The 26,840-nt window shown below is 34.7% G+C and overlaps 1 long non-coding RNA gene across 1 annotated transcript; it reads right to left on the reverse strand.

The window, feature by feature from the left end:
- Positions 1-769: 769 nt before the first annotated feature.
- LOC144232791 (uncharacterized) lies at positions 770-26,765 on the reverse strand. Its single transcript, XR_013335518.1, has 4 exons — positions 26,358-26,765; positions 25,534-25,660; positions 2,509-2,591; positions 770-827 (listed from the first exon to the last, which is right to left on the reverse strand). It is a non-coding gene; the product is annotated as an uncharacterized LOC144232791 (long non-coding RNA).
- Between the last annotated feature and the right edge of the window lie 75 nt (positions 26,766-26,840).

Consider the following 26,840-nt stretch of genomic DNA (forward strand, 5'->3'; position numbering starts at 1 on the left):
ATTTAAGCCTAAGTGAAATATAGAATTGGAATAGGACTTTTAGTTATCACTATAGTGTATTAAATGGTAAAATGTATTTATCTCCTAAACACCTAGAAAACAAGGATGTAGAACATATTCTCTATCTGTGCATTTAAGTACGTCTTTACATGGAGCTCTTCTCTACTATCCCAACTCACAGCATTATTGCCTTTTCTGAACTTTTGCCCCCATTTCTGTGTAATTCATGTCATCCAACGTAATACTTCATGTGAACTCTTCTTATTCATAGCTTTTCCCTCTATCCAGAGCATCTCAGCTTTAACAGAGCATACATCTCAAGATTCAGACCAGAGCTATGAATATTTCCCCAAAAGAAAAGCATAGATGGATGCAATCAAAAATGTTCAAAATTTTGGAATCTTCACAGCTATAACTATCTTGAATAAATTCCTCATGACTGAAGTCTAATAATTATAACTAGCATAATTCTATATTAGTGTTAGCCCCAACTACTAATATAAAGTCTTTATAGTGACTTTTCAGGTAATGCTTGATGATGAATGATTGATTAATAAAAAATAAGCCTATGGCAGTAAAAAAATAAATAAAACACATGAGAATCACTTGTATCGGTGTTTGTATTTAAAAAGTCCTTAATGGGGGCGCCTGGGTGGCTTAGTCGGTTAAGCGTCCGACTTTCGCTTAGGTCATGATCTCGCGGTTTGTGGGTTCGAGCCCCGCGTCGGGCTCTGTGCTGACTGCCAGCTCAGAGCCTGGAGCCTGTTTCAGTCTGTGACTCCCTCTCTCTCTGACCCTCCCCTGCTCACGCTGTCTCTCTCTGTCTCCTAGAAATAAATAAAACATTAAAAAATTAAAAAAATAAAATAAAATTAAAAAAATAAAAAGTTCTTAATGAGAACTAAAATGTATCTATTATAGATTATAAGTGTGATTATTTTATATAAACAAGTATTGGCCAAGTAAAAAGAACATTTGTATCAATCACAAAAACATAAACTGGACAAATGATATATTCTTGATATTTACTAGAAAGAGTTCTGAGACTTCCGTCCTTTGGTAGCTGGTGAAGATCTGCCATTTTCCTTTTTCATGGTTCATTTCCCATGTGACTCGGTCATCTATCTGTCACCACACAGTGATGATGATTCCTTACACACAGTGGGGATGCAATAACTACTATTTACTAACCAAAAGAAGGCTTGTAAAACTATACAATGAATTATGAATGAATGGCATCTTTAAAAGAGCAGATATAGCAGAGGTATAAATCTCAAGGAGGAAAATAATATTAAATTTGGCTGCATTGCTGCTTCCAATATTTCCAGTAACCCTAATGAAACTTTTGTTTCCAATGGCATATTATTATATTACCATAAAACTATAACACATAGGGCAGACTCCTAATTGCCTTTTCCCAGCTGTTTTTTTCCTATGGGTTTAAGTATTCTGTTGATGTATTTATTACACGGTAACCATTTTGCAGTTAACTCATGTTCCGAATATCCTGTTAAAAGTGAGTAACTTAACTCAGTGCTAGAAAGCCACACTAGCATTCCTTCATTCCTGCAGTATAATCCTTAATTTGAAAAGGAGTTTGATTGTTTTAACTACAAAACATAAAGGAGCCTGCACTACATCAAGACCTTTAATGGAAACTAATGGAATTTTTGGCATAAAATAGTAGAATTAATTAGATCCAGCAATGCACACTGTTTAACTGCTAGACTGCCATTTTACACTGATTTGAAGTCATACATACCTAACAAAAGACATTGGGTTGATTGCACAAAGGAGTTGAACACTCTTTTTACATTCACTGTGTAAGTTATTATCCAATGTGAAAAGATTATTGACTTTTTTTAAAGAGATATTATGGAGAGAACTGATTGCTACCAGGATGACTGGTAGAATTATGTATGAGATAAGTAATAACTCTAATTTCTCATCTGCTGAATAAATGACTTTAATTTTAAAATACTAGTTAGCGTATATGAGATTTCTGCTGAATTGAGCAGAATTATCAAAGCTGTTTTTGAAATGTAATGGGCACTGAATATGAAGCATAAAACAAAAACTCTATGTACACCTTTGTTTAATAGTTAAGTATCCTAAATTGTTAGTGATGTTTTGTATATTTTATTTCTAATCTGAAAAAATACTGCATGTATATGCCTTATCCTGGGTGTTACTAATAGGGTGTAGAAAACACTCACGCCTCTGGTTCTTATATAAAGCTCAATCATACTTATTGATAATTGATGGCAATTTAGTTGGTCTGGAGACAAAGATCAATTATATCTATGTAAGCATAAGACTCTAAAAGGTCCTTGTGTGATTTCCCTATAGTGTTTCTTTCCCCGTAGTGTGATTTTCTGTAGCAGTGCGTCTCAACTTTACCTGATTATTGGGACTATCTGACAATCTTGTAAGATGCAGATGTGCATCAGAATCAGTGACAGATCAACTACTTCTCTGAAAGCCTGTCAGTGGTTAGTTTTCACATACCTGTGAATCTGTATGCACACGGATAGCAACCATGCAACTGCGGCATAAGCACTTGTGTTGCCTCCTTACCTCCCAGTGATAACCTGTGGTGTTTGAAAAAGAAGATACCTGAAAGAGGGAATTGATCAACAAAGATGAAACAACTATAGCAGAGAAATGAAAACTGAGAAGGGTGCTTATCAACATAAATTAGGGAAATGGCAGTGACAAAAAGGTTGAAGTTATCCCAGAGGAAGTGCTCTGACAAGGTACTTGACATTAAAGGAATTCTTAGAGAAATTTTCATAACATTGGCAGTGTGGAAGATAAAATGTTGGAAGCTGACCCAAACTTAGAAAGAAGTGTGACAATTTGCTAAGGCAAAGCAAAGATGCTCACTCCAGATCATAAATTATATAATAAGAAGTCAACCACTGCTCAAACCACACTTGATACATTTGTTAGCAACAAAATAGTTTCCAATCTTTTAAATCAGTGTTTTAATGAAGAATTCCTGTTACTATTTTTATGTCCCTATACATTAATAACTGAGAATAAGAAAATGTTTGATGCTAACTATAATTTGGAAGTCACAGAAATATCATTTTCCCCACTGATACTATAATTGGCTTGCATGGTTTTGGCTTGGAGAGTCACTTTTATAGTCCTGCACTACTGTGCAAAGTGAAGACTCCCGGTGTCTGGTTAGAAATAGTTCATTAGCTAAATGGAGGAATGAATGGTAAAATATCTGAGAGAGAATTTATTATTTATTTATTTATTTATTTATTTATTTATTTATGAAAGAGAGAGCAGAGGAGAGGCAGAGGAAGAGGGAAAGAGAGAATCCCAAGCAGGCTCCGCACTGTCAAGGCAGAGCCCAACGAAGGGCTCGATCTCACCACCATGATATCATGACCTGAGCCAAAACCAAGAGTTGGAAGCTTAACCACCTGAGCCATCGAGGTGCCCTTGGGAGAAAATTCTAATGGTAGCATCTCTAAATACTTCTCAAATCACGCTATTGTCAGCCATCTACTTCAAGTCGAGGCTAACATTTTGTAAAAGATAAACGAAGTTCCCATTTAATGCTTTCATCTCATCTCTCGGCTCTTGTCACAACATACTTCTTTATCTCCTCACAGTCACCGTGTCTCTTTCACCACATTTCCTTACTTATGCTTTTATTTCTCAGTCCCTCTTCTTCTGCTTACCCCTCCTCACTTTCAAACATCAGCTGAAGTCTCTTCCTCAGTGAAGGCTTCTAGACATGTCTATGTCGACCTCTTCTCTTGTACAGCCTCACATAGAACTTTTATTTATACTTTCACTTACAACAGTTAGTATAGTTAAAACTTTAAATTTAGTAAAAGAATTATTTCACTGATGCATGTCTTAGATACTCTAATTCGTTCATAACAGATTTCATGTCTGATGTGCAAAGTAGGTTCTCACTAAGTATTTGTGAGTTCAAGCCCCGCATTGGGCTCTGTGCTGACAGCGTAGAACCTACTTTGGATTCTCTCTCCGTCTCTCTGTGCACCTCCCCACTTTTCAAAATAAAGAAATAAACTTGAAAAATGAATATGGAGGCAATGTTATCTTCCCTCCAAAATCCTTCTCTTTTTTATCCTAAGTAACTAATAAGTCTAAGAGGCACTTTTAGCTTGAAAAGAAACCTAATAGTTACACAGTATATGTGTCCAAATTACATAAGAATTATTTTTTTTTAATGTTTTATTTCTAGGAGAGAGAGAGAGAGACAGCGCGAGCAGGGGAGGGCCAGAGAGAGAGGGAGTCACAGACTGAAACAGGCTCCAGGCTCTGAGCTGGCAGTCAGCACAGAGCCCGACGCGGGGCTCGAACCCACGAACCGTGAGATCATGACCTAAGCGAAAGTCGGACGCTTAACCGACTAAGCCACCCAGGCGCCCCACATAAGAATTATTTATACCCCAGTAATGGATCGTTATTCCTTACGTCAAGACTGAGGACTATTTGATACTATTCAATATTTTTCTTATTAGTTCTTGTAATGGCTGGAGTTAGGTAATTAAGTGTAGGGCCAATAGAAATATTAGTGAGAGAAAAGAGGAGACCAGACAAAAACTCAGGTAGCACACACATTAAAAAGGATTACAGGTAGAAAAGGCAAGAGATGAGTATTTGTTTCTCCCAATTTTCAAGAACTACATTTGAAACTTCACACATTTCTTTTTAGCATGTATCCTGGTAGGTAGGTATTTTTCCTAATTAACTTTTGTAGAAAGTGGGACTTAGAGAGTTTCATTTGTGCAAAGTTACAAGGCTAGTAGTTGCCTTATAAAGGATTTGAACCAGGTCTTTTCTGCTCCATATTCCCAGCTCTTCGTATCATTCCAGACTGAGTCCTAAAGAAAAGACCCCAGAGAGCCCAGTCAGTGGCACCATGGAGAAGTTTTCTTCATTAGCACATATTCTTTTCTTCATCCTCTTTATTTTTGGCTGGTTTAGTTTCAATCCCTCTTAATGTTCCCATCTCCTCCTTTTGTCTTGCATTACTATTTCAGTCTGAACAGGAAATTAAAACTGAGGTTCAAGTTTGGCAGGGCACTGTATAATAAATACCCTGTATTTTAATTGTTTACATGCTGGGAATTCTCAAGATCTGGAAATCAATCAACTGAAGGCTTCACTGAAGTAGGACTATCTTGTTAAGCTGTGGAGAAAGCTTGGCTCAAGTTCATCTGTGAGCATATCCTCCTAATACAAAGTTTTATGCTAATAGCTTATCTAATAATAATACATATATACCAAGAGTGAAATATATTTTGTTTATTTGTTAAATCATACATTTATGGTGTTTTTCTTTTAATCATAGGAATGAACAGTTAGGTATACTTTTAAAAAGAAATGAAAATTAAATTAGTTTTAAATCAGTATTTATTTCATATTGCATATTGTTCTAGAAATTGAAATAACTTACACTGAGAGCCAACTACTTAAGAGAGAAGGAAGAATTACATTTTGGCTATGTCTATGTACACATGACATAACACATATCTTATAAACTGCACTCCCCTCCACTCCCACCAGAAACTTCCAGAGTGACAACTGAGTCACCTTCACTTGCCTAGTGATTAAAACCTAGAGTAGAGTATCCCATGAAAAATTCTCCCCTGCCCCCTACACACACAAAATTCCTGGACTTCAGATACTGAGTTGAAATTAACGAACTGTGGCACTACTTCTTAGCTTCTTTTTCTGCAGCAGTAGTCATACTGTTAGTATCTACCTCATTGGACTGTTACAACAAATAATGGAGATGATGTCTTTAAGAGCTTAGGATAGAGTCTAAAGTCTAAAGAAGTGCTCAGTAAACATTAGTATTAGATATTTATTAAGGTGATGCTGGTATTGTTTTCTCCTTTGTATTTTTCCCATTAGTACTATACCTTCTCCCTTGTCTAGAGACATTGTTCTCTGAACAATTGGTTTTGTTACTCTGAACAATTGGTTTAATGAAAACATTGTTCCCAAGACGGTTGCTTCAAAGCAAATATTTCAAAAGGATGAAGCCTGGGCCTCTGATGAATGTCAGGACCAAAGTTTACTTGGGCAGAATCTTTTGGTGATACACACCAAAAGTGACTACATATAGACTACTGCTACATACTGAAAGTTAGATCTGCAGGCATTACGCCTTATCTTAAGAAGTTATTGGTCTTAATACCCAAATTAATATGGATCTGTTATAAATATCTTCATACTTAATTTTTGTTTTTCTAGGTTTTTATTTTCATTAAAGTCAGGTTTAGAGAGGGTATGGAGAAGGAGGGAACTCTTCCATTGAATTTCAATCACTGAATCCTAATCAAATTCCTGCTCCAAAATTTACTTTTAAAATTTTGTATATATGTATACTGTGTGTGTATGTATGTATGTATGTATGTATGTATCAACTGTATCAGAGCTGGAAAACCCATATGTCTTATAGGTAGAACTTAATTCTCTCCATTTATTTATTCAAAAACTTTCAGGAAATAAAACTTTCGAGAATTTAGTCTCCTGTATTCTCATATCTAATATAAATTTTTCCAGTTTGTCTCTCTGATCAATGTGTACATAATGACAGAGAGATATTCTACCTTTCTTTGATCTAGGAGAATATTAAATTGTTTTAAAGTTCTAAATGATACCCTAGGACAGTAGCAGAAAAACTTTTTTTTTTTTTTTTTGTCTAAAGGGACAGATTGTAATTATTTAGGCTTCTTGGGCCATATGGTCTCTGTCACAATTATTAAAATATACCATTGTAACATGAAAGCAGACAGAGACCAAATCTAAATAAAGTGATTTAGCAGTATCCTAATATAATTTTACATATGGACACTAAACTTTGAATTTTATATAAATTTCACATGTTACAAAATAGCATTTTTGTTTGGACTTTTTTCAACATTTTAAATGTAAAAAAGAAAAAAAAACAAAAGTCAAAACAAAAAACATTTTTTAGCTTGTGGGCTATACAAAAGCAGATGGCTGGCTAGATTTGGCGTGTGGACCATAGCTGGCCAAACCCTGCCGCCGTAGCCTTCTTAGTTATTTTCACCGTAGGGTAATGTTTAAATTCGTTTCATGAGCTACCAAAACCTCATGTACAAAGAGATAACACTCAACACCCACATGATAAAGTGCATATGACTTCTGCAATCTAATTGCAAAATTCTTTTGATATCCACAAATGTTTTCAATGCATTACATTCAATATATATTCGAAAATTGGAAATGTGATACACATTGTCACTCTCTCAGAAGTGACAAAACTGGTGACTCACTTAGCAACCGGTGGAGATTAAGACAGAGATTTGGCTGGCGTGTGAAATAAATAAATTTTTAAAGTCCAAAAATGTAAAAAAACAAAACAAAACAAAAAAATTCAAAGTCTTTAAGTCTATAACAAGCGTCAGATAACAAACCAATTAGCATATGTTTTCTTGTGTATGCTATTAGCAAAGTATTTTCATAAGCCATATTTCCTTTGCTTTCCACAGCATTTATCATGATATCAGTGCAGGAACATAAATGAGCGCCCAGATAGCAATCCTCAAGTTCAATAAAAATAAATCTAATGTTGACAAGAACTTAGAACAAATTATCAGTGCTCTATTTTAGATTGGTACAAATAGAGGACAAAATTAAAGGAATTTCCTTTTATCTCATCTACTCAACCATCCTTATTTCTAAAATATTACAATTCTATTATCAGTAAAACAGAAGGGAAGAAATGACAAAGGGAAGCGTCAGTAAAAAGAAAGAACTACCTATTGAGTGCCTAGATTATGCCAAGCACATAATAATATTAATAATAAATATAATCTTGGAGCAAAATATCTAGGAGAAAAGGAAAGGATAATTTTCCCTCCACTTGACACAACACATACTCTTATAAATTCCATCCCTCCCATCTGAAATGGTGTGGAGCACAAGCTTAATTTGCCCTACTTAGCCCTTACTCTACCAAGCATATTGTTTAAAGTTCTTATTCTCTCTCTTAACAAACGTATTATAATTATTTACCCTGGAGAAACTGAAGCTCAGAGAAATTAACTTGTTTAAGTTCATGTATCTATTAAAGAGTCAGAGACAGGACTTGGGCTAAAACAGACACCACTGGCTCCTAAGGTAGATGTTGCCAATTTAGTATTAATTTTGTGATAAGAAATTAGACTACAAAATTACTTTGTAGCAGTTGACATGATAGGATTTTTTGTATTATATTCACTTTATATATGATTTTATAATAACCATCGATATGACAGAGCACATTTATAAAATGAAATATTTTTTAGTATTCTTTATCTGAGCTGAAAGAGAAAACAGCTATTGTTGGAGACAGAAAAAAAATGTCCACTAATATTTCAATAGTAGGCCCTTTGATATAGCACAGTTCAGTAAGTCTTTTTCCTCTAGCAAGCTAGGGGACCTAAGAGAAAGTTTAACAGTGATAATCAAAAGAACCTGAGAGTTGAACACTGATCCTATTATAGCAAATGATTAGTACAGGTGGACCTTTCTCCATGTTCAATGACTGTTGGTAATCCTTAAATAATCAGGCAGCTGCTAGATAGCAAGAAAATGTCAAGTCGAGCACCTGGGTGTTAAACATTTATACAGGCTTGTAGGCCACTTTTGATCTATCTTCCCAAAATGCCAAATGTCAGTGGCTTCACATAGGTTAGTAGGAAAGCACCTCATTAGAGCATGGCTAGAGTTTGCTTAGTGTCAAAGACACAAAGAATCCTGTATCCTTAGATGCAGGGTGGCTATTTCCCTGTGCCCTGAGCTTGCCAGTATTTTCCCATAGCCTAGGCCCTCTATTGTCTGTATGTCTATAAATTACTCTTTTCTTTTTGCTCTTAAAAAAAAAAAAGCAGTCCGATGCCTTTGTTTTCCCAAGCAGAACAATACAAATTACTGTTTAATGGCCTAGGATGCCATTATATAAAGCAGCAGACTGCACTAGCAACTCTAAATTACACTTGAAGTTCTTCAAGGAGTTAATGACTGGTGGCTCCTTGCTGTATACGGGGGTAATCATCACAAGATAAGGCAGCATCCTGGCTCACAGGATGTTGTACAGACAGAAGCATGCTGGCTGATTGCCTTCCCTAACCTTCTGCGTGGTTCTGTTCCCCTTCCTATTGTACTGCAGATGCGGTAATTAGTTTGCGAAGGGCTTGGGGAAAATGGGTTCACAAGCGAACTCATTTTCTTTTTTTCAAAGAAGCTGCCCAGGTTCATAAGCTGTGGTGAGTGCCTCACTAAAATCAATGTAGAGTTTATAAGTGAAAAAGGACAAAGAGCATAACACAAAATGAAACTTGATTTTTCCATCCAATTTAGGGGACAGCAAATTTGATTTAAGAAATAGAATGTCAAGAAAAAGGAATGTCAGGCATTAAATCAAGGGCTCAGGAAAAAAATATATATAGCAAGTCCACGAGGAACCTTTTGATTCTACCATAGCTCTGCATGTTAGACACACAAATTGAACAGTGTAGCTATATTCAGCTAACAGTCTGACTAGTAAATATTTCCTCATTTGGTCACATATAAACTATTGATATTTCTACATCTTATATGATCATAATGAAGTTCAAACTAAGATTGAATCTTTATTTTAGCAACTGGTTATAACATACAGCTTTAAAAAATCATTGGTATATATAGTCATATAGAATTTGGGGTCGGCCTCAAATTGCTCAATCAAAATATCCACCCATTCTGAAGATTAGTATCACTTGTTCAATCAGAGATGAAGATGCTCCTGAAGCATAGTTCCCCCTAACCTCCAAGGTATCCTGGGTCTGTTCTTAGTAACTAGGATTTTCAAGTGAGATGAGAAATTGTATCCAAACTTCAACCTTTAGGATGATTACAGGAATTTGCCACTAAAACAGAGGGATTGATGAGGAAAATTGTCGAGTACATTTTCAGAAATGTCAATGATGTATATGTAGCTCCAAACACTACTAGTGCCATGACATTGCCTATCTAGTGGTGCTAATTTAGCCACATTCATTTTTTTTAATTTTTTATGTTTTATTTATTTCTGAGAGAGGGAGAGAGCATGAGCAGGGAAGGGTCAGAGAGAGAGAGATACAGAATCTGAAGCAGGCTCCAGGCTCTGAGCTGGCTGTCAGCACAGAGCCCCACGCGGGGCTCAAATCCACAAACCATAATATCATGACCTGAGCCAAACAAAGTCAGATGCTTAACCGACTGAGCCACCCAGGCGCCCCTGGCCACATTCATATTTAATATTTGACTGAAATGTCTCTAAAAGCAGTCATAAAATCAATTCTCAGCAAATTCCTCCTCACTTACTTGTCCCTACTCTGAATCTCTTTGCCCTCACCACATTTGAGTTTAGCAATTTTGATACACCATCTATGGACAGAACATGAGTTAAGAGAGTTAGAGCCTGGGGTGCCTGGGTGGCTCAGATGGTTAAGTATCTGACTTTGGCTCAGATCATGATCTCATGGCTCATGGGTTCAAGCCCCACATCAGGCTCTGTGCTGACAGCTCAGAGCCTGGAACCTGCTTCAGGTTTTGTGTCTCCCTCTCTCTCTCTGCCCCTCCTCAGCTCGTTCTCTCACTCTCTTTCATAAATAAACATTAAAAAATTTTTAAGAAGAGAGAGTCTTGGTAAACCGGCCTGTTGTATATTTTGTATATCAACAAAGGGCTCCTTCTTCAACCTTTTCTCTAGACAATCTAGTTATCTCCTATATGTAACGTAAAATATAATCTCTGATGGTGTGTCTCTGAAGCACTCATCATGGCCCCTTCAGTCACTGCATACCCCCAAAGCTCCACACTATCATGACTTCTAAACTACAAATTAGTTTTGTATTCTTTTGTATTTTATATAATGGAATTGTGTATTCTGTAGTCTTTAATATTTGGTTTGTTTCATTCAGTGTAGTATATGTGAGATTCAACCATGTATTGCATATTATTGGTAACTTATTCTCATTGTTGTATTGGTTTTAGGTATATAAATATACTATATTTTACTTATCCAGTTTCCTCTGTTGATGTATATTTTATTGTTTCCTGCTTTTCATTGTTGTAGATTATACTGTTGTAGATCATACTGCCATGGGATATTTATTAATTAAAATTTTATGTAAAATATTTTAATTGACTTTTCAGCTGTCAACTTTTATACTTTGTCAATCTGAGCTCCCTTACAATAGAGGCAAATAGAAAAATAGTGAAAACCCTGTAGAACTTTGGTGAGAACATATTTTATTTTATATAATTTCTGGAAACTTTCACTTTCAAATTTAACATCAATAATAGCTTTGAGTCTAAACAAACGAGCCCAAGTGGATTTTAACATCATATTTTTAAAAGTAAAGTTAATTCTAAATTTAGAAACACTTGCATTTTGCACTTTGGTAATAATCGTTCTTCTGTTAGTTTTGTAAAGGGGAATAATAAAAGCTATTGAACTTTCATAAGACTTCTAACTTTAAAGAAAAATTCTATAAATATACTATATGTGAAGGTAATAGATCAAGAGCTTTGAAATTTTGGATAAATCTGTAGATGGGTTATTATCATTAAAATGGTTTTCTCTATCTGAACAATCTATATTATTCAGTTCTATATATCATGTCCTGATTGTGTTTTAAGCCATTTTTTGACCCTACAGCAAATGGGTTTCATTAAAATTTATTACAGTTTTATTAAATATGGGTAGCAATATAAAATATATCCAGACTGAATCACTTGAGGCATTTCCTGTGCCAATCTATTTAAAATAAAAGTAACACCCTTATATTAACTTACTAAAGTATTTTCACTAGGATATTTTTTCTGGATAACTAATCAGTTTTGGTAAAGCTAATCATTCTTTCCAATACACAATTCCTTTATTTGTAAAATAGAAATGACTACTTAAACAGGATTATTTGTGAGCATTTTTCTAATAATCCAATACAAACATATAGGAAATGATTTTTCTGGGTATATAGTATTTTAATTGTCTTGCAAATCTACTTACTAAATCTACCATTCTTAGTACCTCACCTTCCAAGTTATTTGGGGGCTCATGGAGGAGCAGTTTAAAATCACTATAAGATATCACCTTCAAAATAGTTTCTTCTCACATAAAAAATAAAAAATTATGGGGCGCCTGGGTGGCTTAGTCGGTTAAGCGTCCGACTTTTGCTTAGGTCATGATCTCGCGGTTCGTGGGTTCGAGCCCCGCGTCGGGCTCTGTGCTGACTGCCAGCTCAGAGCCTGGAGCCTGTTTCAGTCTGTGACTCCCTCTCTGTCTGACCCTCCCCTGCTCACTCTCTCTCTCTTTCTCCTAGAAATAAATAAAAACATTTAAACACACACACACACACACAAAAATAAAAAATTGTTTCTTGGAATGATGAGTGTGGATGATATAAATATCTTTAATAGTGATGTGGAGCCTATGAACCTTAGCTTACTAAATATTTAGCTGTGTGCCATAGGAAGGATAAGGCAAGGGATAAGGACCAGTGATATGTGAACCTCTAGAGAAGCAGAACTTGGAACTCTATGCCTTACGGAAAGTTATATGGAGAGCCGTTATCTTTGTTGTCTCTAGGAAACAAACTTCAACACCATGGGTAAATACTTAAACTTACAGATCTTCTTTTGGGCTCATCTGCATAGGTAGAACAGAAATCAAGGCATAAAGTATTCTACCAAAGATAATTTTGATAAGACCTTGAAAGATACAACTACTGAAGTAATAAATATTAGTAATATTTGTATAATTTGTCACCCACTTTATAAAAAATACTGTAGTAATAATTGGGTTCTTCACTTTCCTGTTTATGTTTGAGGCATTCAGAGAAGGCCATTAGAATTCATCTTATTAACTTGAACGTGCTTCCTGGGACAAAAGAGATTCCCCTAGATAAGAAAATATCCCTTTCTTTCTACCTACATACTTCTTGGAACAAAAGGGATTCCCCTAGATAGTAAAATATTCCTTTCTTTCTACCTAACAAAAATAAAAAAAAGAGTAGAAGAAGAAAGGAGAAAAGGTGGGGGAAGAAAAGACAGATTCAGAACAACCAAAAAACCCTGAGCTTTCTGTACTTTTCTTAAATTATAGCAGTTTTGCTGAGTGTTCTAGGTTTAGTTAATCATTAATTTCCCTGTATATAATAAATTACATATTTGTGCAGGATCATATATTGTAGTTTACTTTTTCAAACTTATTTAACAGGCTGCACTCCAACCTGGACACATAAAACAAATTTTATCAGTGCTTTTAACAACTTGCAAGAAAACTTACAATGAGTAGGAAGACCATGACGACCAGAGAAGTTGGAGTCACTTTTAGCTAAGTCCTAGACAAGCATGGCTCTTGATATTGACAAATGACAAGTTTAAGAAAGCTAAAACATGAAGCTATAGGGAAATTATGGATTCACTTGAAATGCAAGCTTTCTGCTCAAGTTGATGGGTGGGTAAGCAGAGTGATGAGATGATATTTATGGGGTGAAGTCAACGCAGAAGGAAATGTCCTAGTTACATTACTCTTCTAGCAAATATTTACTGATCTCCTATCTTGTGTGGATACAGAGGCGGAGGAGCGTGGTGGTCACATTCTCTGGGGAGACAGTAAAAGTAAACAAATGAGAGAGTGATGAGTGGCAACAGTGGCACTGGCTAATGGGGAGGGACACCCTAGAGGCAAGCCCAGCATTCAACAGGATGATCAAGGGAAGCTTGTTGGAAAAGCCAATTTGAACTTAGAACCAAATCACAGGAGAGATTCACTCTTGTGAAGATATGAAAGGAGTGAGCGCTCTGGGCAGAGTGAGCTGCAAGCACCAGTCTTGAGGCAGAATTGAACATGGTATGTTTATGGTGCAGAAAGAAGGCCAGTGATTTATTGCAGCCTGTTATCTAACAATGATAAGTACACAGACTGAGAAATGATGTCATAAGTAACTTAACAGCACCCTTATATTAATAATAGTAACAGCTAGTATTTATTGGGGACTTGGTTTTGAGGTCAAATTTTTGACATAGACTACACTGAAAAACAACTATAGTAGGATATTAAAGTTCAGGGTCTGAGGACATACAACCCTTGGATTTGAATCCTGGTTCTGTCGGTGATGAGCTTTGCCATTACTGTTAAATTCCTAATCTCTCTTCACCTTGTCTTACCTTTCTTTACAATGGGAATAATAATAGCACCTACCTCCAATGGTTGTTCTGAATATTAAATACCATAATAATAGCTAACATTTACTGAGTACTATCATGAGTCAGTGCCTTATTATGAATTTATTTTCAACCTTGCCAGAATGAAACTTCGTTAGTTTAATGTCAGAGCAAATGTTCTTCTTAATAAGCAGACTCTGACGCATTTATATGAATTCTTTATACGTGCTCACTAGCAAAGTGCTATAGAGGAAAAAAAAAAAACATGAAAACATTTTAAGACCTGATGCACACCAGTGAGAATCAATGAGGATAAATACTGCGTTGTGGTTACAGCCCTTTCAGAGGATGATCCCAACATATTGTGAGCATTTTGAGAGTTGGAGCTGTGGCCTATCCATTTCTAAGCTTCTGTATCATAGTATCTGACACACAGTAGGCTCATAATAAGCGATTGTTGAATGAATAAATGAACTTTAGAATTTCTGCAGGTGAATATTTTTATTTGACTCATTTTTTCTGTTCTTCTCTTGACTCTGTCAATACAAATGTCCTTCCTTTGCACTTTCATTTTTGCTGTTTCTGTTCCACGTCACTTTTGATTATTTTTTTTCCAACTACATGTTCCACTGAACACTTGTACAGCTGGGAATATCTACTTTTCTCTTTAAAGCCTTTGGTTTTTACTCCTCCCCTTGAGTGCTTTCCTTATATCATTTAAAATAGATCCTGCAGCCAAGATATCTTGAAAAGAGAGCTAGGCATCTTTTCTTTCGACCACTTCTTTTACTCTGATTTCTTTATTTCTTTCTTTACCTGTGTCTATATACATATAGATATTTCATAGCTTTTGAGATATTAATTTTTAGCTATTACTGTAGCCTGGGTCAGAAAAACAATAATACATAAAGCTCTATTACTTCTTGCTCATAAAGCTTCTTAATTCTACTGACCTACTTCCATATTTGTGTTTGTGTATGCGTGTGTGTGTGTGCATGAATGTATGTGTGTGTGAAATGTATTCCAAACTGTTGGCATTTATATCTAAATAAGGATCCTTCATGTCTTACAGACTGAATCTAAATATTTGGCCTGTGGGTCTTTTTCTGTTTTCTTCAATCCTGTCTGTTTCCTGACACAGTAGAAAGTCTGCCCTAACAGACACATCTTTTAGTATGCTGGAATATGTAAGAAGGTTAAATCATTTTTTCCTTCATATTTCTTTAGAGGCGGTGGAGTGTTACACATCTACAAATTGAATCTTTTCTTAATTTACTTCTTGGTCGAACATCTTCAAACTTGGATCTTGCACATCTCCAAACATGGCCTTGGTATCCTAAATTAAAGTCCCCCTCTATATTTCTTTTTCATTTACAGACCAAAGAAAAAGCCCCTGTCCCTCCCTTGATGTGAAATCAATTTCCTTCTTTGTATTGAAGCTTGTTTCTCTTGTACTAAGATTACATCTAGTCTTCTTCCTCTAGCTGTCTGTGTTCTTAATGCATTACATGGTTCTGCTTGAAGGTCTGCTTTTTCTATATCTGGGTGATTTTAATTAGTCCTTTGAAGTTTCTTTTGAAATCCTCTTCCCTTTCCTTTTTGATTATTTACTGTCTATAATTTTCCTTATCACACTCTCTATGTTAATTATTTTCTATATTATTATTTCTTCTAGAATTTTAATTCTAGTTATCAAGGCATTGGTCTGCTTATTTTCTGTGTGTGTGTGTGTGTGTGTGTGTGTGTGCATGCATATGTGTGTTGTAGGTACATGCATACACACACAAATGTATTTTTCGCCTTTTAAAATTCTTTTCCACCTTCTTGAATACCCAGTTGAGCAGAAATGGGTCCCTATTCTTGCACTAGGACTCAAGATATCTCAATGAGTAAACAAATGTTCTCCAAATAATTAGGTAAATTCTGTGGCATATTTTAGCAAACCCTAGCTGGTCAAGTTTTTAAAAAGGAGATTCCTTGGATTTTGTTTTAAAAGCTGAATAAGGGATTGCCAGAAAACTTGAATAGAAATGAAACATTTTAGTAATAGTGACTTTAAAAGTAGCTGCATGTTCTGAAAGAAAGTACCTCAAATTCTCAGAGATGTCAGCCAAAATAGTTGGCATATTTACCATTTAAAACTACACAGTGCGGGGGGGGGTACCTTGGTGGCTCAGTCAGTTAAGTGTCCAACTTTGGCTCAGGTCATGATCTCATGGTTCATGAGTTTGAGCCCTGAGTCTGGCTCTGTGCTGACATATACATTCAGATGTGATTTATTTTACACACACACACACACACACACACACACACACACGTGATTTACCCTCTCTAATTTATGTGGTAAATTTATAATTTGTGCATATGTTAAGAAAACATACTATTAGCTCTCTTGTCTCAGTATTATACTTTGGCCCAAATTATGAGCTGCACAATCACACTTAGAATTGAATAGTTACTGACCTGTGGACAAGTTTTTTTGTTGGATTCATGAAAAATTAGAATCATTATAATGAAGCTGCATTTATGTGCATTAACAGTTGGGGAAGAAGTTGAAGAATGAAAGGTACAACCTAGGGAATATGGTCAACAGTATTGTAATAGCACTGTATGGTACTGACGGTAGCTACACTTATGGTAGGTACAGCATAATGCATAGAGTTGATGAATCACTGTGTTGTACACTTGAAACTAAGGTAACATCATGTGTCAACTATACTCAAATAAAAATTGGAGGGGAGCTTGGGTGGCCAGTTAGTTAAGTGTACCGACTCTCATCTTCGGCTCAGGAAATGATCTCAGGGTCCTGAGCCCCAAGATTGAGACCCATCTGGGACTCCACACTGGGCTTGGAGATTGCTTAAGATTCTTTCTCTAATTCCCCCTCCCACTGTCCCTCCCCCACTCACACACCCTCTCTCTCAAACAAATAATCATAAGATAAATCAATAAAAATAAAAATAAATGAACCATCTTTAAAAAATGGGCAAGATGTTTTTTTTTTTAAACTTATGGTTACAAAGGAATTACACTGACTTATTTATGCAATCTTAAAAGGTTGGTCTCATGTAATGGTGGATGTGAAATAGTTGTATACGTTGTCATTCAGGTTTTTTTTTTTTGTAGAATGATAGATCTGAGTTTTTTGTAAATGAAGTTTTATTAAATTCTATTTTTTCTTAGGATGTCAAGAATGGGATCCTTTAGATTGGTCTTAACTTGCAGATTTGTGCTTGTAATTGACATTGCGGTTGAGACTTCTACAACAAATTAGTTCTCAGCATCAGTGTTTTTATTTCCTACTGTGTTCTTGCATGAAAATTACTTACAAACACATCTTAAATTAAAATTCCTATTTTCCATTTAATGAAAAATTACAGCTTTCTTCATTTATTGACAGGCTATGATGTGGAAGACTCCCTACAGATAGGTTCAATGATAAGAACACCTACTAATGGATTTTATTTGCCACCTACTTTGAAACTTAATAACTAATTAAAAATGGAAAATTCCCTCATCATCTTTGGATTCTAACTATTTATGAATCCATGGTACTAATTTAATAGAGAAGTAGAGTGAGTTCCGTATGTGTTTATATTCTTTTAAATAACATCAGGATGATGGGGCACCTGGGTGGCTCAGATGGTTGAGCATCTGACTTCAGCTTAGGTCATGATCTCATGGTCCATGAGTTTGAGCCCCATGTCGGGCTCTTGCTGACAGCTCAGAGCTTAGAGCCTACTTTGAATTCCATGTCTCCCTCTCTCTCTCTGCCCTTCCCCAACTTTCTCTCTTTCTCTCAAAAATAAATAAATATTCAAAAAATTTTAAAATAACATCACAATGAAAAATGTTCATAACAAACAGGTGGTGTACCTTCAGTCCTATTGTAAAGAGACACTCATGATATTTTTTAAAAATCTCTGATATGGTTTATGGGGTGCCTGAGTGGCTCAGTCAGTTGAGTGACCGACTTCAGTTCAGGTCATGACCTCATGGTTCGTGAGTTCGAGCTCCAGGTCATGCTCACTGCTGCCAGTGCAGAGCCTGCTTCAGATGCTCTTTCCTCCTCTCTCTCTGCCCCTCCCCCACTTGTGTGCACTCTCTCTCTCTCTCTAAAAAATAACTAAAACATTAAAAAAATCTCTGATATGGTTTAGAATAATATAATGAATGAACACCAATTATATATATTCTGAAGAGGCTTTTCCTATTTTACAACAATCTAATATAGAAAAAATATTTAAATAACTGAGCAGATAAATTATGATGTGGCTCCAATCATTTGTGTTAGAAAGGAATGAGTAATGAGTTGGTTATAGAAGGTAGAACTGAAGTGGCCAGATAGGTCATTATATTGTCAGTGATTAGGAAATGAATAACTTAGTGGAAAGAGTGGGAAATTAATATGGAAGTAATGGTACAGGGAAGTAGCTGTGATTTGCAAAAAGACCACTAATCTCAGTCACATTTCCCTGGTGGGATCCTGGCTCTCCTTGTGAGAGTGGACACTATCCTCTCAAAATAACAATTTTTTAGAGAAAATAAAACATGTGCTGAATGAATAAATGAATGAATGAAATGCTTTATTAGTTTCTCATGGTGCTTACATGATCACATACATCTTATTTTGATATCTATTATCTCAAACCCCACTTGTGACTCCTTTTTATTAACCCATTTTTGCTTACCATTGTTTCTGTTTTAAAAAAATAGAGGGGAGGTATTTTTTTTTAAATAACCTTATATCCTTTTTTTTCCATTTAAAGATAGAGTGAAGAATTAAGAAAATAAAAAAGAAACAATTCAATTAAGGAAAATAGAGGAGAGAAATGGAAACATATAAAATAAAGACCAATTAACATTTAGGATGGTTTTTGATATTATTTCAGAGTAGAAGTAATGAAATCTAGAATCATGGAGAATACATTGGAATTAGGAAGAGAAGGATGTATCTGAGCGATGTTATTATGCAAAAATCATAATAAAGTGAATTATCAGTACATTATAACGGACAGGATTTAGAGTTCAAAATATAAGGAGATTTTTAAGATGACTCCTAAAGCATGGGTGAGTGGAAGAATAAAAAAGTATCTAGCATGAGAATGGCAGAGTCATAAAGAACAAAAAGGGTAGAGGAAAAGAGGACTATTTAGTTTTAGTCATCAAATAACTTTGTGGAGGGAGAGACCAAGTTCTATTCTAAAATTGTTTTAGTGATAAGAAAGGTACTCAATGACTCTGACAAATCTCACATAATCAGGGTACATTCAGGACCGCAGGCTAACTTTTTTGATTATTTGTAGTGTTGAATGACTTTCTATCAGGCCACAGTTACTTTCCAATATTGAATTTTGGGTGAAAGAAGAATATCAGACATACCAAATACGAAATAGAAAGATAACATAGATGACATTTGGGAAAGGTAGCCACGTTAGAGGAAAATATTTGGATATTACTTTATAGAAATAAAGCATTTTTCATATGAATCTTCAAGAGAAGCACAAAGAGAGAAAGCTATCCAGCTATAAGATAAGCCTTAGGCCACAATCATATTTTGGAAGTAGAAAAAGGAAGACTAATAACTACCACAGACACTGTTTACAGGGATTAAAGGCTATTGAATATTATCATTTAGCTCAGTATTCAGCATGCAGGTTTTATGTATCATACTTTAGGCAGTTTTACTCAGGAACGGTGAAAAATTCACCTGAGACAAAAAATAGTATAATAAGCTTTAAAAATTTCCTTTTGTGAGTATATTAAGAAACTAGCATTCTGAAATTAAGAAAGGTATTTTTAAAGCTTATTTTGAGGGAAAGAGTGCATGTGGAGGGGGAGAGAGAAGAGAGAGAGAGACAGAGAGAGAGAGAGACAGAGAGAGAGACAGAGACAGAGAGAGAATACCAAGCAGGCTCTGTACTGTCAGCGCAGAGCCCAANTAAGCTTATTTTGAGGGAAAGAGTGCATGTGGAGGGGGAGAGAGAGAGAGAGAGACAGAGAGAGAGAGTGTACTGTCAGCGCAGAGCCCAACATGGTCTTGAATTCACAAACTGTGAGATCGTGACCTGAGCCAAAANCAGAGAGAGAATACCAAGCAGGCTCTGTACTGTCAGCGCAGAGCCCAACATGGTCTTGAATTCACAAACTGTGAGATCGTGACCTGAGCCAAAACCAAAAGTCGGATACTAAACTGGCTGAGCCACCCCACTGTCCCGAAATTAAGAAAGGTATTAAGAGATAAAGCATTACTATCTGGCAAGGACAGAGAAATTTCTTCTAAGGCTAAATTATTTAATGACAGTTTGTGAGATGAGAATAATTTGGTTGTTTATTAATAAGATGCAAGTTACTTCCCTAATGAACCATTTCAATCAGTGATCTATCAGTTAATCAGTGTTAATCAGTGTGTCATTACTAAATAAGGACTTGTTGATGAGGTGGACAAACTCTTAGTGTTGCATGACTCATAAGTAAATATCATTTTTTTTCCAAAAAGATTTTCATTAGCTTAAAGTCTACAATATTAAAAGTTCGAGAAAAGATTATTAGGCTAGCCAAATCCAGTGGCTTCAGGAGAGGAGTGTAGCATTTGTGATCAGATGTTTCTGAGATGCACATCGTCATTGGCAAATGTACAGCTTCTCCAAGCATAAGAACCTGGAAAAAATGCTGGTATTGTTTATTTAAGGTTGAAATAAAAAACCAGAATAGTCACTGAGAAATTTATCTTTTGTGACGGTTCGTGCTCCATTTTGTAACTAACAAAACAGTGTTACTTATGTAACATCTTAAAACTGATGACATTCTCGAATGTTGAGATAAAATCAAACAGCTCGAAAACTAGTCCTGAAACCATTCCCTTTGCTTGTCAGAGCATATCTGGAACATTGGATTTGGTTTTGAGTGTCACATTGTAAATTTTGGTTGAGTTATTCAATCTCATCCAGATTCTTTGCAATCAACTGGCCTACATCTACCAGTTTGGGAGAATTGTTATCCTCTGTAAACACTTTCAACTCCAACCCTGGCTTTTTTGCCCTGGAAAACCAAATATCAATCTTTGTCATATCAAGAAAGAATTAAGAGGCAGATTGTGCCGGATTTTAGAGATTTTGTCTCTATATCTGTTGTCCAGAGTGCTCGCCTGGCATTTTGTAGTTACTGTTTGTTTTTTTTTAATATGTTTGTTTTGCTTTGGTTTTACTTTTTGTTTTTTGTTTTTTCAGGAATATGAGTAGTATTCCTGAAAATATTCTCTCTGAGTAGTATTCTAGAGTATTTTGTTTTTTCAGGAATCTGAGTAGTATTCCGGAGTATTTTCTCTCTGAGTAGTATTCAAAGGTTTTTTTCCCTAAACAAATTTATTTGTTGTTAAATTTGATGTTAAATTATCCACATCATTATTTCTTCTTTATTGTATATTTTACCTATACATTTTTATTGAGGTATAATTGACATATATTAATTTCAGATGTGCAACATAATGATTCAATATTTGTGTATTGCAAAATGATCACAGTAAGTCTACACCCATGATACATGATTATTATTTTCTTGTGCTGAGAACTTTTAAGATCTACTGTCTTAGCAACATTCAAATATGCAAATAATATAGTCGCCATGCTATACATCACATCACATGACTTACCTATTTTATAACTGGAAGTTTGTACCTTTTCCCCTTCACCCATTCCATCTACCCTCTACCGTCTCTGCTTCTGGTTGTCACCAATCTATTCTCTGTATCTATGAGCTCTTTTTTGTTGTTGTTGTTTGTTTTTTTAGATTCCATATAAAAGTGAGATCATATGGTAATTATCTTTCTCTGTATGACTTATTTCACATGTCTTCGAGGTCCATCCATGTTGTTGCAAATAGCAAGATTTTCTTTATTATGGCTGAATAATATCCTATTCTATCTACACACATGCATACATGTACATCATATCTTCTTTATTCATTCATCCATTGATAGACCCTTAAATTGTGTCCTTATCTTGGCTAGTGTAAATAATGCTTCAGTGAACACAGGGCTGTATATATCTTTCTGAGTTAGCATTTTCATTTTCTTCAAATAAATACCCAAAAGTGAAAGTGTTGGATCATATAGTAGTTCCATTTTTCATTTTTTGAGGAATCTCCATACTCTTTTCTATAGTGGCTGCATCAGTTTATATTCCCAGCTACCAGCGCAACAGGGTTCCCTTTATTCCTCACCAACACTTGCATGTCTTGTCTTTTTGATAATAACCATCTATGACATGATATCCTATTGGGGTTTTGATTTGCATTTTCCTGATGATTAGTGATGTTGGGCATCTTTCCATGGGTGTGTTGGTCATTTATATATCTTTTTTGGAAAAATGTCTCTTCAGATCTTTTGGTCACTTTTTAAGCAGATTGTATGTTTTGTGTCTGTGTTCAGTTTTATGAGTCCTTTATATATTTTGGATATTAACCTCTTATCAGATATGTGATTTGCAAATATTTCTCCTATTCATTAGGTTGCTTTTACATTTCATTGATGTTTTTCTTAACTCTGAAGAAGCTTTATAGTTTGATGCAGTCCCACTCTTTTAATTTGTTCATTTTTGACTGTGTTTTTGGTGTCCATTCCAAAGTTTTGACCAATATCAAGGGGCTTTCAAGTTGTGGTTTCTTCTAGTATTTTTATGATTTCAGGTCTACAACATTATTTGTTATAATGAAATAAATAGATATATATAATAAGTAGATATATTTTTAAATTCATATGAATTTTTAAGATAAAAGATCTTTCAAAGAAAAACCATGTTTGCAGTAGATCATTCCATACCCAAAGGTCATAAGTATTTGAACATTTGGGCCCTTAGTTATTAGAGAGATTTATAGATCTGAAAAAAGATTTGGAGAAGATTGGAGTAAATAAGAAGTCTTTATCCTGAATTTCAAAAAGGAAAATTTGAAAGAATGGGGAGAAAAAACAATGGCAGAAAAGAACTAATCATCTATGGCCTTTTTCTACCTTTATGTAAGATAGAACCAATTATTCATGATGAAGCCTTTTATTTCTATAAGAAAATATTCAATCAATTGCCCATAAAAACAAAATATGAATTCTCAAAACAAGATATTTATAATTAAAATAAGACAGTAGAGCTTTCTAAAATGTATTCATAAAATATCAATAGACAGTCAACACTTTTTAAACATAAGAGATGCAACTATAAAACATATAGAACAAAATTACCAAGGGAAACAAGTTTCTCACAAAAATTATTAGCGACATAATGATTATCATAAATCCAATTAAATATAATATGTTCTCCATCATAAAAGTATCCTAGCATAGAAATGATATATGTATAAATATATATAATATTACATATATTATGTCTATGCTAGGATACATATGTATAAATATAAAATATAACACAAATATACAATATATAATACAAATCAAAATGAACTTGGGTAGGAGACTCCTGAGAAAGCAGAATAAATAAGCACATCTCATTGTTTGTACTGGCACTCTTACTGGGCAAACTTTAGAACTTGGAAGATTATTAAAACAATTCCTATCAGGAAAGTCAAATTAGCATAACACACAGACTTTTTAAGTATTGTCATAGCTCATTAAGAAAATTGTGCCTGCAGCCCCTTTCTCTAAGTATGTGTACATACACAAGGCCCAAATAATTATATTTTCAGAGATTTCCCAGGTTTAAATAACATCACTGTTTTGAATCTTTAACACTGATTGATCTTTAGCCAAAAAACCTGAAATTAAAGTACCACAAAAATTTGCTAATGTGTAGAGAATATGAACCTGAGACCTAGGACATGGTTTGATTCGTTTTGTCCATCTTTTTTGTCAGAACATTTTTAAAAGTCTGTTTAACAATAATTTTATGTACAAACAAGATTAACGGCTTCCAATGTTACTATGTTATGGTTTTGTTGTAAGAAGACTTAAAAACTCTGGATAGTGACAAATGATGCTTCAGTTTATAATTAGTTTGTACTTGATAAGTGATGTTGTAAAGTAACCATTTCCAAATTTATGAGAAACATGTAAATATTCTAAATAGCTCCTTCCTCAATGCTATAATAAAATAGCCCAATGTCTATATGCATTTTGGTTGCTCAGGTAGATTTCAGGAGAATTTCACCATCATTGCATTTAACTGTATTTCTCAGAATCCCTATATTAGGCCTACTCTATATAAAATATAAATGAAGATGAAAATTAAGGAATGTGTTATGTTATTGATAAAAAATCTATTTGTACTAATTTAAGAACAGTGAAATATAACATGAAAACGTTTAATAGATAAATGAGAAACTAGACAATTATAATATATTAATCTTTTAATAAATTACTTTTAAATGACCATATTATTAGCAATGTGGGCAAAATATAAGAAAGTCATTCCCAAAATAAATGCAAATGCTAGGTAAGCAAATGTAATATTCAATTTCATGAGTAATCAGGAAAATAAACAAAATATGGCATTATATATTTCCAAACTAGATTGGCAAATTAAAAACAAAACATCAGTCTAGTTAGTATACGAGAAAATGAGCATTCTGAAGCAATGCTGTTAAGAATATAAATTCATTTAAATAAAAAGGTACCGTGTGTCCCACCCTGTTCAATACACATATTAATGCAAGGTTAGATGACCGTGACAATGGAGAATATTACAAATTGTGTTTGTGTCCAGGGATGGTGCAGAGAAAGTGTGGTAGAGGTAGAAGACAAGACTTGAATAAAATTAGAAGCCTGAAGGATCTGTCCCTTTCCTCCTCTCCAATTCTTTGTCATCCCCACCATTCCAAAAGAACAAAAACCTCAGCAGCTGTCAGCATTCAGAGTAAATACAGTACATGTCAATTTATCCATTACATTGGAAACAAGCATTTCTCTAATGAGTTAAAATTAACCCATTTGATAAATAGGAAGCAGCTAAAGTTAGTTTGGGCAAAATAAATATACTCTTTAGGTTAAATTAGTTGATGCAAGAGAATACATAAAAAAGCTAACTTCATTTTTTCCCATTGATCAATTAAATATTATACAAAATACACACTTAACATGTCTTAATATATTACAATAAAGTCCTAAGAGACAGATCCAGGAACCATGTAATTCAAGAAATAAAAAAGAAACTTTACATATTACACCTGGAAGCTCTCTTTATAATAGACTTGTTTCATGTTGTGCCAAAAGAGATAATTGAAATGAACATGGAAAAAATTCTGGAAACAATATAGGAAACTTATAATAAGGGGATTTACTATTTTCTGAACCAGACCACTATGCAAAACTGATAAACAAAATACCTCATTTGCTGAGAATCTGCCAGTGCTGAGGATCTAGAGAAGAAAACACAAACGTTTGTAGTTGAGTTGATAGTCATGCCTTCTCTTCACTTAGGATTTTCAAACATGCATTGTTAGTCTGGTAGCTCTGAAATTAGGAGCAGAAAATGAGCTTCTTGTTAAATTCCATTTGATAGGGTAGCCAAGCTACTGATCCCATTGCTTAACAATAGTTTTTATTGTTTATTCTTTGTACTAGAGAAATTCAGTATCCGATATTTTATAAAGCATCCAGGAGAAAAATATTTACATCAAATGTCTTAACAGCCAGTAGAGAGTAAGATAGCAAATATCACCTCAACTCTAGTAGAGATTTTGAAAGTCATCAAAGCTTTTTGTGAATTTTTTGTAAGTTATGGTATGGATTCATGGAGCTCATTAAATAGAACTATTTTAAACTTAAATTTGCAAAATATTTAAGTCTTTTCAACCTTTTCCCAGTCAATAGCAATAAATGATGTCCAATAAAATTGAAAAATTGTTAATGCAATCAACAATGAGTAGGTTATAACTATTAAAAATACTGGCAATGATTCATGCTAGTCCCGAAAGATGGATATTGCATTTTCAGCCATTTTCTGTATAATTCTATAAATGGAGTCATACACTACCTTTTTCTTCCACTTTTTCCTTTTTTTCTTCATTTTCTATTTTAAGTAGTATCATTCGGTGAGGGCTAAAGAAAATGGCCCATCTTCTGGGTAGTTAAATTACATGTCAAACATTTCAGAGTTTAGAAAGCAGCTAATGAGAGTGTAATATTAAAATGTCAAACATGTACATACCATTTTCTTCCTCTTCCTGAATCTGAAACCCTCTGGTAACAACTATAATGATCTGTTTAGGCTTTGGCTCATTGTTCCCTTTCCTCACTCATATTTAGTAATTACTTTCTCTTCAAGGCTGCACTTTTCCTGAGGAAAGTAAATTTCCAGAGCGGTGTTCAGTTTTGAATTAAATCTTGCTCTTATGATAGCAAAGACATGTTAGGGGAGTGAATTCAACAGCTTGTAGCTTTCCCCATTTATTCCTGTCTCTACAAAGTGCCTTACAGAATATTCAAGTATATTTTTCTGTGTTGAGAAGGATTTTTCCTTAGAAATCTTTCTGACTAACTGCCTATGGATAACACCAGGGAGGATTTTAAACTGCCTGATATGTGTTATCCTTTTTGCTACTCAAACAGGAGGTGAGAAGGGAAAAGGAAAAGATTTCTGGCAGCAAGTGCTGAGTAATTGAAAACAGTCCATACTGCAGTGGCAGGACAT

This window comes from Crocuta crocuta, unplaced genomic scaffold, assembly GCF_008692635.1.
Source record: "Crocuta crocuta isolate KB4526 unplaced genomic scaffold, BGI_CrCroc_1.0 scaffold174, whole genome shotgun sequence".
Taxonomy (NCBI): Eukaryota; Metazoa; Chordata; class Mammalia; order Carnivora; family Hyaenidae; genus Crocuta; species Crocuta crocuta.